Source organism: Marmota flaviventris, chromosome 6 (assembly GCF_047511675.1).
Source record: "Marmota flaviventris isolate mMarFla1 chromosome 6, mMarFla1.hap1, whole genome shotgun sequence".
NCBI classification, from domain to species: Eukaryota; Metazoa; Chordata; class Mammalia; order Rodentia; family Sciuridae; genus Marmota; species Marmota flaviventris.
In genome coordinates, this window is record NC_092503.1 from 125,867,230 (window position 1) to 125,879,864 (window position 12,635).

Genomic DNA, 12,635 nt, shown 5'->3' on the forward strand with positions numbered 1-12,635 from the left:
TGCCTCAGAATCAGAGGACACTTCTTCAAAAGCAGATACAAAGTCAGGAACAATCAAATTTGGCTTTCAGCAAATGATGAATTATGTGAATTTAATCTTCAAAATCTAATCAACTTCTTCAATTGTATCTGTACCATCCCCAGTAATGTACAAGTTTACTAAGGTTACTTGGCATTATCCAATTTTCTAATTTTTGTCAATCTAATGAATATGAAGTAGTGGCTCATTATTACTTTATTCAGATTACCAGCAATGTTGAATATATACAGAAGATTTTTTTCAGTTATTTGGATTCCCTGTTTTTTCTTGTTCTTTTGCAGGAGTACCTTATTTATGTTAGACATCACTGATTACTTGTAAGTTTGTGTTTCTAAATACCTTCCAGTAATCAGTCCTCTGTACATTATCTAGAATGTCTTTCATAAAAAAGAAAATCTTAATTTTGTCATAATAAAATCCATAATTTCTCAGTTTATGAGTGATACTTTGAAGTTTGTTTAAAAGATTATCCCTACTGATAGGTTTAAAATATGTATTTTTATGGTTTTATTTTAACTTTATAGTTTTAAATTTCAGGATGCTTTTTCTTCATCTTAAGTGAATGAAGATTAATTCTTAACCCTCAAGAATCTAATTTTATTTTTCTGTATTTAGTGATCTGGTTGCTCCTAGCTACTCCTAAACATTGACCATTCAATGTGATATCCCTCTTATTAAACAATAATTTCTACACTTTTCTAAAATCTATTTTGCATGAACATGACTTTATATTAATAGCTTTTAAAATGTAAATGTCATATTCAAAATTTTTATACTTTTAATTTTTTTTTAAATTACCCTAGAAAATTCTGAAAACTATTGCTTTCATAAAATTTTTAAAAGCTCATTTCATGGAATTTATAAGTTATTTGGAAGGGAATTTGACATATTTAAATGTCTGTCTGACCAAAATTGTGGCATAACTCTTAATTTATTCAAATCTTCCTTTATGCCTTTAAAATACTTAATGTTTTCATCATAGTGATCTATGTTTCTTTGTTAAATTTACTCTGAATACTATATAACTTTTATTGCTATTATAAATTCTATCTTATTTACTATATCACTATCTACCAACATTGGTGAACACCTTTTACTTGAGTAGTTTGTTACAAATTCTTTTTTGTTTTTTCTAGATAAAGCCTCATGGCATGTACAAAGTAATTTTATCCATTTCTTTTTAATTCATACATTGCATATTTCTGTGTCCTTTATGATAGAACAGATTATTACTTGCAAAGTACATGAAGTGGTAATGATGGTGGTGGACATTCTTACCCTCTCACTCTCACTGGCCCAAAGGCAAGTCTCTGTGGTTTCTCATTACATATGGTTGCTCAGTTTCTTTGGTATAAAATACTTAGTATCATAGTTAAATTCCCTTTTATTTCTATTCTACTAAAATTTTTGACATACTAAACATGTGTTAATTTTTATCAATTCTTTTTTATGACAATTAAATCAATTATGACTTCTTCCTTTCAGTCTAGTATTATGTGGGTAGATTTTTGTTTAATGTTGATCATAGCTGCTCCTCCTCTGGACTTTCAAAAAATGAGCTTTTCCTTTCTCCAGGACAATCTTTGAGAGACCAATGACTGACTGACTGACTGACAGGGTGACAAAGTCTAGTCCCTCTACCTCAAGGTGAAACCAATTCTGAGATGCAGTATTCTTCAGGATTCCCTTAGGGTGAGACCAAAGTTAGTCTCCGTTCATGCTCAACATCATTCTTCTTCACTGTCCTCCCTTGCTCATTCCACTTCTGCCAAGAACGCTGCCCAAATACAACATTTTCCCAAAAATTGCCCTTAAGATCCTCTTAATGCAAACTGACTGAAAGTAGTACTAAACTTTTATCTAAGGCTAAGAATAAATTTCAGAAACCTCAACTTTATTCTTACCCTAGGTTGAGAATTAGCAGTACAAAATCTCCCCTAAGCTTCTCAACATAAACACATTTTGATCCTCCTTTCCAGGTTTATAATCCCCATTTTGTCCTTCTTGGCATGTGGTATCACCATATGCTAATGATATTAAAATAACACTCCTCCTTGGGCAAAGCCTAATCTTATCACTGGATGGGCAATAGAGGATCCAAAACCAGAGAAGTCACAGCCCCTGTTCTCAAAAATTTTGAACAGTTATGAGATGACAAAATACAAAGCCAGAGAGCAACTTGTCTAGGAAAAGAACTTATGAAACACTGTGTAATTGTATACAAATTAAATAGCTAGATACAAAAAAAAATAGTTTACAAATTTAGGGATCTCTGCATAGATTTGTTTACATACATTTGAAAACTAACTATGGATATGTGAGATAAAAGGGAAATTTGATTTTCCATGTAATTGATAGCCAGTAAAATGATTTTTAGTGAACTAGAACTCTTTCCTATTATAATTCATCATATAAATTACTACTGATACTACATCAGTAATATCAAATATCCTTTTATAAATTGATAAAACTAAGTAAATATATGATAAGTTATTATATATGGCAAATAAATGTAACTAAGATTGACTCCTTTACAGAATTTTTTTTTTTCATTTTATATAGGTACACATTAATTATTCAGAATAGTGAGTTTCACTGTGGCAGATTTATATATATATATATATATATATATATATATATATATATATATATATATAAAATCATAATTTGATCAAACGAATTTATTCTTAAAAAATAATTTCAGCTCAATACTATTTCTTTTCCTCATAAAAGTAGTATGGTAGACAGATTTTAAGTTGTTCCCCAATGATCCCCACCTCCTAGCATTCATCACTTTTTATAATGTATAAACTTTGAGTATGGACTGGATTTATAAGTTAACTTCTTTTGTGGGGTGTATTGCACAATTCCTGGAGGTACTGATATATCAGGTCTATGCATGGAATGCACAAAGCAAGCGAGTACTGCTCTAAAACTCCAATTACTATCATATCATATTTTAAATTGATAAGAATAAATGCTACACTTGATCTTAGCCAAAAGGCCAAGAAGATGCAATTATCATTTAACTTCTAGCAAATAGAATACAACAGAAGTAGTGAAATGTCATTTCAAAGGTTAGTTACAAAGACTATGGCTTCAATCTTAGGCGCATTTTCCTGCTCAATCATTCTGAAGGAACTCAGCTGTTATGTTGTGGATCTCCCTCTGGAGAGGTCCAAGTGACAAGGAACTGAGTCTCTGATCAACAACCAGAGAGCCTGAGGCCCAGTGACAACAATGTATTCCACCACTGAGTTTTGACATGATGTAATTATAGCCAAACCCTTTGAGGCTTGTGAGAAAACTCTGAGTCAGAAGCTTACAGCTAAATTGCACTGGGATTCCTGATCCCTAGATATTTTGAGATAATAAACACTTATTGTTTTAAACTGTAAAACTTGGGGAGAATTTGTTACACAGCAATAGTTAACTAATATAAATACAAGGTCTTTAAAAATATTTAATCTGAAAAATATATAATTCAGGGAAGTCATAGTAATGAACAAAAAAGAGGTAATATATTATATGATCTACAATATATGTTATGCTCACAGTACAAACAGTGTTTAGAGAATAGTTTATAATAAAGGAGTGTGTTCAGTAAGAACTGTTTTACGAACTGCTTTGATACATTTAAATTTCCATAGCACTATGTAAGGCTAGCTGGTGCTCCAACTCTTTGTCAACATTTGAATTTTGTCAGAATTTATGATTCCAGATCTTCTAGAGATGAGTAATGTGGATTTCTTTAGACTTTATTTTTATTATTCTTTGTTGATAATATGTGCTGCAAATACTTTCTCCCACCATTTGGCTTATTTCTTCACTTTCGTAGTGACAACTCTTGGTGAAGAGAAATTCATAAATGGAAAGTGGCTATCAGTATTTTCTGTGACCTCAGTAAGAAATATTTTCCTAAATGAATATGATGAGGATATTTCCCTGTGTCATTCTTAAAAGACCTTTACAATGCTTTCACACATTGAGGCATACAATATTCCAGAATTGATTTTTGTATGAGATATGAGAGTGGAATCATATACCCTTTTATCAATTTACACATATTATTTTATGGATATAACTATACACAATAGTGAGATTTATTGTTATATATTCAAATGTTCACAGAGTAGAACAATATAATCTTGTCAATTCCATTGACCAGTGCCTCTCTTTTTCCTTTGCTCCCCTGGCTCCTCTACTTTTACTCTAATTGTGTCATTTCTATTTTTATAAGCTCCTCCCTTGACCCTTTATTTTTTTCCTTTTTTCTTTCTGGCTTCCACTTATGAGAGAAAGCAAGCATATGATTCATGACTTTCTGGGTATGGATTACTTTGCTTAATACAATGCTCTCAAGTATCATTCATTGTTCTGCAGGACTGAATAAAACACACAAGCATGCCTAGCTATTGAGAATTGTGTTCAGATGTTGACTTTAATTCTTTAGAATAAATACTGAGGAGAGGTATAACTGGAAAACGTGTTTCCATTCCAAGGAGTCACCATACTGATTTCCAAAGTGGTTGTACTAATTTTACAACTCCACTAACAATGTGTAAGTGTATCTTTTTCTCCAAATCCTTTCCAGCATTTATCATCATTTGTATTCTTGATGGTTGCCATTCTAACTGGGGTGAGACAAAATCACAGTGTAGCTTTGATTTACACTTCTGTGATTGCAAAGGATGTTCAACATTCTTCATATATTTGTTGATCATTTGTATTTTTTCTTTTAAGAAGTGTCTGTGTAGTTCCTTTGTCAATTTATTGATTAGGTTACTTGGAGGTTTTTGTGGTAAGTGTTTTGTTTATATGAAGAATATTAATTCGCATTGGAACAGTACTTAGTAAAGATTTTTTTCTTTTTTGCTATTCAGAAACTTGTTAATTTGATGTCATCCCATTGATTAACTCTTCACATTATTTTCTTAACTGTAGGCCTGTGCCTATAGAATGTTGACCCTGTGTTTTCTTCCAAAAGTTGCATAGTTTTTAAGTCTGATCTGTCTTGAGTTAACTTTTGTACAGGGTGAGAGATAGGACTCGTTCTTCTACTCTGGATAAAACCAATTTCTCCAGCACCACTTGTTAGAAAGCCTGCCTTTTCTCCAGTGTATATTTTTGGTGGCTTTGTGGGCCAGATGACTGTATTTGTGTGGGTTTGTCTCTCTGTCTTCTCTTCTATTCCATTGATCTGTGTTTGTTTTTTATTCCATGCAGATTTTGTTACTATAGCTCTGCAGTATAATTTGAAATCAGCTGTTGTGATGCCTCCAGCATTGCTTTTTTTTTTACTTGGAATCACCTTGTGTATTCTGGTCTTTTATTCTTGAGCATGAATTCTAGGGCTGTTTTTGCTATTTCTATGAACAATGTCATTGGTATCTTTATGGAGATTGCATTAAATCTATAGATGATTTTTGGAATTTGGGTCATTTTAGCATTATTAGTTGTGCCTATCCATGAACATGAAAAGTCTTACCATTTCTTTCTTCAGTGTTTTATAATTTTTATTGGAGAAATATTTCGCCTCCTCGGGTTAATTTATTTCTACTTCTTTCTGAGGCAATGGTTGTTACTATCAGTACCATCCTGGGGAGGAAAAGGCTAGGTTATAATTATTGGCATCAGATCAATATTGGCATCAGATCAATATTGGCATCAGATAGGCCACTTTTGGGATTGGGATCCATTTTTATGTAGAAACTACTAAGTTTTGATTTAAGAGTCATTTGTTCAGGGATCCCAGGCTGTGGTGCCCTCAGCCTTTAGGTTATTTCTTTCTGTTTGCTTTTCTGAATGTGCCTGCTAAAAGGTTAATCCCACCTAGTTTATGACACAACCCCTAGGCATGCTTGTGAAATTCCTCTTGAGGGCTATCAAGCTGCTCTGTGAGTGCCAACAGGCTGCTACTCCCATCAGAGGGACCCTGTCAGAGGGACAGCCTTGTCAGTTTGCTCCATGCTGCTAACAATAAATTTCTTGCATGGGATTCCAGTGAATGGTGTGGTCCTTGAACTTTGCAAGGACTTTGTGAATGTCCTATATATAATGCTCACTGCTCCAGAAATATTTGAAATCAAATTGGTAGGAAAATGATTTTATTCAAAACCAGTTTTGAAAGAAGACAAAATAAAACTAATACTTTAAATGTTTCATCTTCAAAATCCCTGAAGGTGAGCAGAATTTTAAAGGAGAAGAGGCAGTAGTTACAGCAAAGTGAGACAAAAGCTAGGCAGTGTGCATATGTAGATATGATTAGCATGTGCTATATGGGTGGGGGCAAAGTGCAAACTCCACTCCCAGTTTCTTGGCATCCAACAGGTCTTTGGGGCTCAGAAAAGATTCTTGCTTTCACTCTCAACAGGAACAAGTTTCTCTTCATTTAAATAGGCTCCAAATTTAGTATAGTTCATGATTAGTTTACCTTGATACAGTATGTATTATGTCAGAGCTTGAGGATCCCTTTTTTTAATGTCTCAAAAGTGTGGGGGCCTTCCTATAGATCAGGCAATTGTGTTCTGTACAGCAGGCTATATGAGATGCACACTCTGCAATTGTTCTAGACTGCACAACTCTGTATACTCCAAAGGGTATGGAAACAATCTAGACTGAGTCCCCTTCATCAGTGTGGTATCCTCAGACTTCAGGTTATTTCTTTCTATTTGCTCTAGGTGTATGGGTGTCCATGAGTGGGACCTGAGGGCCCCCTAGCCATCCCTACTTGAGAATTGGTCATCAGTTTGGAGTTATTCTCTCCCCTATTGTTCATATTGAAATATGGCTAAAATTTGAGTGGGGCTGGTTTTGTGTAGATCAAGGTATGCTGTCTCTTGGCTGGGGTGTGGATGCATCTGGTTATGAGTATAGCTCAGCAGCCAAGTTTCTACTCCATGAACTCAGTGTTAACAGTAGATTCCCAGCATCATACAGAAAGGGAGAAATAAACAGAAGCAGCAACAGTAAAAAGAAGGAAAAAAACAATATACAACATTTAAATAAATACCAGGTGCTTACTATGAAATCAAATACACTAATTACCACAGAAACAGGAATGGTGAGTTCAGCAATTAACAACAAAACTATGGTTAATTGTCAAAACTGTTGACCAGGATAGAGTTCACTGCTTGTGCTGGACTGTTCTTCTTTCCATTCTTTCTGGGCTATGTATCCCTTAGAAAGACAAAGGACTGGGGATTGTCAAACTCTCTCTCCTTTTCTGTTGCTCACCAACCTGCATGCTGGAGTGGCCTGAACAGAAACTGGCTTAACGGTCTTGGCTTCCCTTCTCACTAGTGTAAAGTAGGACAGATGTGAAGTACTTGTCAATTGTAATTATGCCCAGATAGACCATCAGCTTGAGGTTGGTTCAGAGTTCTAAATAAGTCCCAGAGAGGTTTAACTCTAATCAAAACGTAGGAACTTTGTCAGGTGGTATCTACTCAAAAGAAATTTAGATCCACCCAACCCTATGAGTGGGCAGAGGCCATTCTCTGGTGGAAGTGTGAATCTCAGGGTCCACCCAAGAATTCTTCTCACAGGGTAGGGTAACAAACCCTTCAGAGTTCTTTCACCCTCTGCCCTAATTATGGCCTTTCCAGGCTCAACTCCCAAGTGTAACCACACTCACCTGTTCAGTTTCCTAACCTTCATCAGCTGGTAGTGTGAGCTCCCAGACTAAAAGGGAAGGCAAGTTGAATTCTCTTCCATGTCTCCAATGTGAATTCCCTGTGGGTACAATCATCTCGGTGCCTGTTTCAATTACATGTTGCCGGGTACATACATTCTAGGCCACACAGTAAAAACTTGTTGAGATAATGTGGCAACATTGGCCATGATCTCCTGGTTTCTGCATCAAAAAGATCCAGTGTGACCTCCTCAAGATGGCTCCCTGCCTTGACTCTCAGCTGACCAGTTGAGAAACATGAAGTAGTTTTCAAACACAAGCTCACTGTATAGCCTTTGATTTGTCTGAGTTTATACTGTTTTTCTCATCTACAAATTTTCCTACACCAAATTTGTCTGCTATGCTTCTCTATCTGTGCTACCCCTCTCCTCTGCAGTGACCTGCTGCCATTGTCACTACTGACATGACTCCAATGCGCTCTTTATTTTTCTCTATTAAAAATACTCAAATTTCTGAGTCTCTTAGACTCTGACTGTCCAATATTGAATTTCTGTGAATTCTGTCTTGTCCATCTTGCTGAGAAGCAGTACAAATGCTGCTCAGCATGTGTTTGGTGTCAGGGTACTGGATCTAAGCTACAAAATTTTTAGTGTTTTTAGTCCTTGTTCCCTCCCAACCTGCAGGAGAGATAGGGAGAACAGGCCTCTACTAGGAGAGCCAAGAAAGGAGAGGGCCAACTGACAGCCGGCACCCAGCCCTCCCTTGCTGGAGGGCAATCAGATGTGTCAGGGAGACCAGTCAAGGCTGGAGCTCATTTATTGAGGAAGTACACACATCTAATATAGAGTACAGAAGCCAATCAGAACAAAGGTCGGTAGGGCTGGAAAGGCTCATGCTTGCACCCATTCAATGGGATGTAAGGGAAAGCACAAACTGTCTACAAGGACTGAAGAGTCCTGGGCTTATCCTAGAGGTGGTCCGATTTTTTGTCACAACCCACAGCATCACTTTCTGGCTGATCGCCAGGTGTCGTCTTAACCACGTGTGGCCCTGGGACCAGGAAGCAGGTAGCAGCGTTCAAGTTAGGTTCCTTAGCGCCCCACACATGATAATTTCTAGAACTGCAGTAAGACAAAGGTGGAGCCTTCTTTAGGAGTATGAATAAGTATTTCCTGGGGGGTCCTAAGCAAGAAGGAATGTTCCAGGTATGTAGTTGAAAGTGGCTACAGCCAAGTTGCAGAGGATTTTCAGAATCTACAGTCAAATTGTGGTCATAAGACCTGTATTGGAGCCTGGATGTATGTATATCTCATCCAATTCCTGGCACCTGAGAGATGCTGGAGTCAGGTCATGATGGGTAGCTCCTAGGTCCACAGCCAGTACCAAGGTCAGTGGGACTGTTTCCTGGATCATAGACTTGCATGATCTCTTACTGGGTTCTCGTCAGATGATGCTAGTGGCAAAACCAAGAATAAATAGGGCTATGGGATGGGGCTTTCTCCAGGTCTGTAGGGAGACCTATAGTCAGTAATCCTGTAGTCATATAGGCATAGGCCTGACTTCTCAAAATAACCCCTTTATTTTTTATCTTGAGCTCAAAACCATCTTGGTCCCAAAGCTCCCACAAAGGCACTTTTATCCATGAATTACTTCAAATTAATATTGGTTTGGGGAGATACATGTCAGGGAACCTACTACTGTATCATCTTGGTGCAATCCTGATGACTACATTTTCAAAGCATAAATTTTAAATGAAAATATACTTTATATATCTATATGCAATGTATTATGTAGTATAATATGTTATGTAATATAAAAATATATAAGTGCATTATATATTATATGCATTAAAATGTGACAAAAATTAGCAATAATTTGTTTAAATCACTCAAAATATATGTTTATGTTTTTCTATCAGGCCTTTCATTGATGTGCAAACACACCAGAGTTAGGTAGAAGTGGATATTTTATTATACATAAACATTTTCTTGTCATTCTTGTTCAGATACACACAGATATACTTAGTAAACAGATTCCTAGAAATCATATTTCTATGTCTTTACAAAGTCCCTCAACTTCAAAAATTACCTAAAAACTTCCACATCAGGTTATTAAAAGAAATTTAGACTACAACTTTTGTAAAAATGAATATGGTTAATGAGACAATGAGAAGGAGGTAGAAAGACAGAACTGTAAAATATTTCATTGTGTATGGATGGGTTGTCTGTGTATGTAAAGATGATGCAACAAGTGTGTCTAAGAAATATCCAAAGATCAGAAGAAAATATTTGAAAAATTTAATTCTTCCAAACATCAATGATTATTTTCACATCATTTACAATGTGGCACAGTATACTTGAGTTATAGTATCAACTGTCAAGTAGGATATTGCTTATCATTTAGACAATTTGTATTCACTGTAGATTGCATCTCCAATTACCTTCTATAACATATTCCACCTGCTATATTCTGACTTATATGCTAATTGTTTCTGTTCTGAGTTAATTCTTCATAGTAAAGTATATATTGCCCCAAACAAAAAAAAACATTTTACTATACTTATTACCTTAAAAATGGAATATAATCATGCTCAGAAAAATCTATATTATTACAAATAGATTGATAATTTGATAGCAATATCTTAAAGCCTTTAAAGACCATAAAACCTACATGCTAATCTGAAAATAAAAGTTTTAAAAATATATTATTCTAGACATAAAAAGCATTAATTAATAGGAAGAAATAATTCTATTCAAATTTTTCCCCTGATATGCAAAGCTAATTGAAACCTATATCAATCATACTTGTGCTATATTCATAGCCTAATTTATTGACATCATGGTCATTTTTTCCAGTTAATAAAGATAAATAAAAATTAACAATGATCTTTGGTGCCTCTTGTCTTCACACAATATATCTAAGCTCTCAGCAGATACTGAAAGTTTTGTGTTCAAATTCATCCAGAATCTAACTACTTCTCATATGTCCACCACCATCACCCTTGCCTGCATTACCTTCAATTCTTACCCAAAGGATTAAGGGCATTCTAACTGATTCTCAATTCTCCACATAGAATTTAATGTTATTGTTTAAATGTAGAAGTTATATCAAGTCACTTCTTTGATCAAATGCCTCAAAGTCATCCAATATCACGCACAGTAAATACCCAAATCCTTAAAATGACTAAGGTACCTGTGTCATGAGTCCACCAGCTGACTAACTTCATGTCTAGCCATTCTCCCCATTACCCACCAAGCTCCAGGCACACTGGCCATCTTGCTTTCCTCACAAGCCACAAGCACACTCTGTCTCAATGCTATTTCACTTGCTTATGTATCCTCATACAATGACATAACCTCACATATCTGTGTGACCCTTCACCTCATTTCTTTCAGTGTTCTGCCTGAAGGTCACATCTTGGAAAGGCCTTCATTTTTCCCTTACCTTCCATAATACGTTCTACCTTCTGACAGAGGCACATTTACTTATTCAGTTATGTATTACCTACCCCCTCAACAAAAATGTAAGATCCACATCCTCATTAATGGCCTCATGGACCTTTTTCCACTGGGGTATGTTGTGCTTATGGATCAGGACTTACTCAAGATTTTTCAAATGATGATAAAATGATTATATGAATAGTGCTTGAAATCATATGAATGAAGAACCTGGTTACCAACTAAACAAATATCTAAAATGAAAATAAAATTTTAAGAAATATATTGAATTATTATAGGAAGTAAAATAAATGTCATTAAAGTGGCATATAGTTTTCCTCTGTTCATTATTGTGACTTATTTTCCTCAGGCAAACAGCTTCAGCTTCTTCCTAAAAATTCTGCTCAGAGCAAACATCACTTCCTTATTTTTAGAGGTATTTATCAGTGGTTTCAACACTGGAATGACCGTTGTGTGTACGATAGCCATAAATTGTTCCTGTATTACACATGCAACACAGGGAGGAGGGATATAAGTGAGCTCCACAGTTCTATAAAAGAGAAATATCACCATAAAATGGGAGGGAGAAGTGGACAGAGCCTTGCGGAATACACTGCAGGACTGGTGCTTCAACAGAAGAAAGCCACTTACATAGAAATAGGAAAGGAGAGTGAGGAAGCAAGCCACCATGATGGCTAAGCTGCAAGTGACAATGAAAATGAGCCACTTATTGAGACTTACATCACCACAAGCCAGTTCCAAGAGACGCTTGATATCACAGAAGAAGTAATTGAGTTTCTGAAAGTGGTGAAAGTCCAGGCATGCAGTCATGTCAGAAGGCATCAGAGTATAGAAGAAGCTAATGAGCCATGCCATAGCTGCCAACAGGGTTCATGATGACAGTGTAGTGAAGTGGGTTGCAGATGGCCACAAATCGATCAAATCCCATGATGATTACCAAGACGTCTTCAGTGCAACCAAGAAAGTGGAAGAAGTGTAGCTGAGTAATACAGCCTAGGAAGGATATGACCCTGTGCGTGGGGAGGAGATTGCACATTAGCTTGGGCATTGTCACTGAAGAATAGCAAACATCCAGACAAGAACGATTTCTCAGGAAAAAATACATAGGAGTGTGGAGTATTGGCTCTGAGATGATGATCACTAATGTGGCCCCATCTCCAAATAGGTTTGTCATGTATATAATGAGGAAAATGATAAAGATTAGAAGCTGTAGCACCTGAACCTGGGTCAGTCCCAGCAAAAGAAACTCATTCAAAAAGTGATGTTCTCCATTGCTTTGGGCAAGGAAAGATGACAGTGACAATTAGCAAACACATCCTGGTACACTGTGTAGTGTGAAATGAAGCAAGTTTATCATCTGGAAAAAAAAGAAGGATAAACTGTGGTGAACAGCATTCCAGAGGTAAATTCATTTGCAACATAACTGAGGAAAATGAAAGTACATGACAAGTTCTGAGTTAATGTGATATCTGATGCATGGAAGTAAAAAGCCTACTCAGACTGTA

At 35.9% G+C, this 12,635-nt stretch overlaps 2 pseudogenes; both read right to left on the bottom strand.

The window, feature by feature from the left end:
* Window positions 1-2,893: 2,893 nt before the first annotated feature.
* LOC114082572 (U2 spliceosomal RNA) lies at window positions 2,894-3,055 on the bottom strand (annotated as a pseudogene).
* An 8,420-nt stretch (window positions 3,056-11,475) lies between these two features.
* LOC114082080 (olfactory receptor 12D3-like) lies at window positions 11,476-12,402 on the bottom strand (annotated as a pseudogene).
* Between the last annotated feature and the right edge of the window lie 233 nt (window positions 12,403-12,635).